Source organism: Boleophthalmus pectinirostris, unplaced genomic scaffold (assembly GCF_026225935.1).
Source record: "Boleophthalmus pectinirostris isolate CB_2022bp ecotype Guang Dong unplaced genomic scaffold, ASM2622593v1 HiC_scaffold_3, whole genome shotgun sequence".
NCBI lineage: Eukaryota > Metazoa > Chordata > Actinopteri > Gobiiformes > Gobiidae > Boleophthalmus > Boleophthalmus pectinirostris.
In genome coordinates, this window is record NW_026571299.1 from 7,197,453 (window position 1) to 7,201,702 (window position 4,250).

Genomic DNA, 4,250 nt, shown 5'->3' on the forward strand with positions numbered 1-4,250 from the left:
CATTTTAGACCTGGTTTAGACATAATTTATGTCCTGGTTTAGTCCTGGTTTAGTCATAATGATGTCCCGGTTTATTCCTCGTTTAGACCTGGTTTAGACCTCATTTAGTCCTGGTTTAGTCCTGGTTTAATCCTGGTTGAGACTTGGTTTAGATCTGGTTTAGTCCTGGTTTAGTCCTAATTGTCCTGGTTTAGTTTGAGTTTAGACCTGGTTTAGTCATAATTATGTCCTGGTTTAGTCCTGGTTTAGATCTGGTTTAGACCTGGTTTAGTCCTGGTTTAGACCTGGTTTAGTCCTCATTTAGGGTTTAGTCCTCATTTAGTCTTGGTTAGACCTGTTTTAAGTCCCTGTTTAGACCTCGTTTAGTCCTGGTTTAGTCATAAATATGTCCTGGTTAATCCTGGTTTAGAACTGGTTTAGTCCTGGTTTAGACCTGGTTTATTCCTGGTTTAGCCCTGATTTAGCCCTCATTTAGTCTTGGTTTAGACCTGGTTTAGTCCCTGTTTAGACCTGGTTTAGTCCTGGTTTAGTCATAAATATGTCCTGGTTTAGACCTGGTTTAGTCCTGTTTTAGTCCTGGTTTAGTCCTGGTTTAGACCTGGTTTAGTCCTGGTTTAGTCCTGGTTTAGACCTGGTTTAGACCTGGTTTAGTCCTGGTTTAGTCCTCGTTTAGACCTGGTTTAGACCTGGTTTAGACCTGGTTTAGACCTGGTTTAGTCCTGGTTTTAGTCCTGGTTTAGTCCTGGTTTAGTCCTGTTTAGACCTGGTTTAGTCCTGGTTTAGTCCTGGTTTAGACCTGGTTTAGTTTAGGGGTTTGCCTTTTTTGGAATTCTGTCATTGTTTAATTGGGTTTGACATTATAAATATCTTTTACTTCAGCCTAAACTCTTTCAGTCTTTGTTTTTATATTGTATTGTGATTATATTGTTTCCCTTGTGGATCAATAAAGTTTAAGTGTAAGTGTAAGTGTAAGTGTAAGTGTAAGTTTAAGTGTAAGTTAAGTGTAAGGTAAGTGTAAGTAAGTGTAAGTGTAAGTGTTAAGTGTAAGTAAGTGTAAGTTAAGTAAGTGTAAGTATGTAAGTGTTAAGTGTAAGTGTAAGTGTAAGTGTAAGTGTAAGTGTAAGTGTAAGTGTAAGTGTAAGTGTAAGTGTAAGTGTAAGTGTAAGTGTAAGTGTAAGTGTTAAGTGTAAGTGTAAGTGTAAGTGTAAGTGTAAGTGTAAGTGTTAAGTGTAAGTTTAAGTGTAAGTTAAGTGTAAGTGTAAGTGTAAGTGTAAGTGTAAGTGTAAGTGTAAGTGTAAGTTTAAGTGTAAGTGTAAGTGTAAGTGTAAGTGTAAGTGTAGTGTAAGTAAGTTGTAAGTGTAAGTGTAAGTGTAAGTGTTAAGTGTAAGTGTAAGTGTAAGTGTAAGTTTAAGTGTAAGTGTAAGTGTAAGTGTAAGTAAGTGTAAGTGTAAGTGTAAGTGTAAGTGTAAGTGTAAGTGTAAGTTTAAGTTTAAGTGTAAGTGTAAGTGTAAGTGTAAGTGTAAGTGTAAGTGTAAGTGTAAGTGTAAGTTTAAGTGTAAGTGTAAGTGTAAGTGTAAGTGTAAGTTTAAGTGTAAGTGTAAGTGTAAGTGTAAGTGTAAGTGTAAGTGTAAGTGTAAGTGTAAGTGTAAGTGTAAGTGTAAGTGTAAGTGTAAGTGTAAGTGTAAGTGTAAGTGTAAGTGTAAGTGTAAGTGTAAGTGTTAAGTGTTAAGTGTTAAGTGTAAGTTAAGTGTAAGTGTAAGTGTAAGTGTAAGTGTAAGTGTAAGTGTAAGTGTAAGTGTAAGTGTAAGTGTAAGTGTAAGTGTAAGTGTAAGTGTAAGTGTAAGTGTAAGTGTTAAGTGTAAGTGTAGTGTAAGTGTAAGTGTTAAGTGTAAGTGTAAGTGTAAGTGTAAGTGTAAGTGTAAGTGTAAGTGTAAGTGTAAGTGTAAGTGTAAGTGTAAGTGTAAGTGTAAGTGTGTAAGTGTAAGTGTAAGTGTAAGTGTAAGTGTAAGTGTAAGTGTAAGTGTAAGTGTAAGTGTAAGTGTAAGTGTAAGTGTAAGTGTAAGTGTAAGTGTAAGTGTAAGTGTAAGTGTAAGTGTAAGTGTAAGTGTAAGTGTAAGTGTAAGTGTAAGTGTAAGTGTAAGTGTAAGTGTAAGTGTAAGTGTAAGTGTAAGTGTAAGTGTAAGTGTAAGTGTAAGTGTAAGTGTAAGTGTAAGTGTAAGTGTAAGTGTAAGTTTAAGTGTAAGTGTAAGTGTAAGTGTAAGTGTAAGTGTAAGTGTAAGTGTAAGTGTAAGTGTAAGTGTAAGTGTAAGTTTAAGTAAGTGTAAGTGTAAGTGTAAGTAAGTGTAAGTGTAAGTGTAAGTGTAAGTGTAAGTGTAAGTGTAAGTGTAAGTGTAAGTGTAAGTGTAAGTGTAAGTGTAAGTGTAAGTGTAAGTGTAAGTTTAAGTTTAAGTGTAAGTGTAAGTGTAAGTGTAAGTGTAAGTGTAAGTGTAAGTGTAAGTGTAAGTGTAAGTGTAAGTGTAAGTGTAAGTGTAAGTGTAAGTGTAAGTGTAAGTGTAAGTGTAAGTGTAAGTGTAAGTGTAAGTGTAAGTGTAAGTGTAAGTGTAAGTGTAAGTGTAAGTGTAAGTGTAAGTGTAAGTGTAAGTGTAAGTGTAAGTGTAAGTGTAAGTGTGTAAGTGTAAGTGTAAGTGTAAGTGTAAGTGTAAGTGTAAGTGTAAGTGTAAGTTTAAGTGTAAGTGTAAGTGTAAGTGTAAGTGTAAGTGTAAGTAAGTGTAAGTGTAAGTTTTAAGTGTAAGTGTAAGTGTAAGTGTAAGTGTAAGTGTAAGTGTAAGTGTAAGTGTGTAAGTGTAAGTGTAAGTGTAAGTGTAAGTGTAAGTGTAAGTGTAAGTGTGTAAGTGTAAGTGTAAGTGTAAGTGTAAGTGTAAGTGTAAGTGTAAGTGTAAGTGTGTAAGTGTAAGTGTAAGTGTAAGTGTAAGTGTAAGTGTAAGTGTAAGTGTAAGTGTGTAAGTGTAAGTGTAAGTGTAAGTGTAAGTGTAAGTGTAAGTGTAAGTGTAAGTGTAAGTGTAAGTGTAAGTGTAAGTGTAAGTGTAAGTGTAAGTGTAAGTGTAAGTGTAAGTTTAAGTGTAAGTGTAAGTGTAAGTGTAAGTGTAAGTGTAAGTGTAAGTTAAGTGTAAGTGTAAGTGTAAGTGTAAGTGTAAGTGTAAGTGTAAGTGTAAGTGTAAGTGTAAGTGTAAGTGTAAGTGTAAGTGTAGTTGTGGTACGATGCACAGGTCACGAGTTCTGCTTCTGCTGACACATGAAACTCACACAGACACTTGACATATGTCAAATCCAAGGTAGGAACTTTAGATCTTGTTTTGTTTTACTTTCTTTGTGGTTTAGTCCTGGTTTAGTCCTAATTGTCCTGGTTTAGTTTGAGTTTAGACCTGGTTTAGTCATAATTATGTCCTGGTTTAGATCTGGTTTAGACCTGGTTTAGTCCTGGTTTTAGACTTGGTTTTAGACCTGGTTTAGTCAGTGTTTAGACCTGGTTTAGTCCTGGTTTAGAGTCCTGAGTTAGACCTGGTTTAGACCTGGTTTAGTCCTGGTTTAGTCCTAATTGTTCTGGTTTAGTTTGAGTTTAGACCTGGTTTAGTCATAATTGTGTCCTGGTTTAGATCTGGTTTAGACCTGGTTTAGACCTGGTTTAGTCCTGGTTTAGTCCTGGTTTAGTCCTGGTTTAGACCTGGTTTAGTCCTGGTTTAGACCTGGTTTAGTCCTGGTTTAGACCTGGTTTAGTCCCTGTTTAGACCTCGTTTAGTCCTGGTTTAGTCATAAATATGTCCTGGTTTAGACCTGGTTTAGAACTGGTTTTAGTCCTGGTTTAGACCTGATTTAGCCCTCATTTAGTCTTGGTTTAGACCTGGTTTAGAACCTGGTTTTAGTCCGTTTAGTTTAGACCTGGTTTAGTCCGTGTTTTATCCTGGTTTAGACCTGGTTTAGTCCTTGTTTAGTCCTTGTTTAGTCCTTGTTTAGACCTGGTTTAGTCCTTGTTTAGTCCTTGTTTAGTCCTGGTTTAGACCTTGTTTAGTCCTTGTTTAGTCCTTGTTTAATCCTGGTTTAGAACTGGTTTCCAAGCGATTTTCATTTGTATATTTTACTTTTCTCAAATAACGAATGTGTTAAAAATAAACCCTGAGTCTTTTCTGCGAGTCTCACACAATAATAATAATAAAAAGTACAAAGTTCAGATATCTGCTCTCGAATGTAGTGAC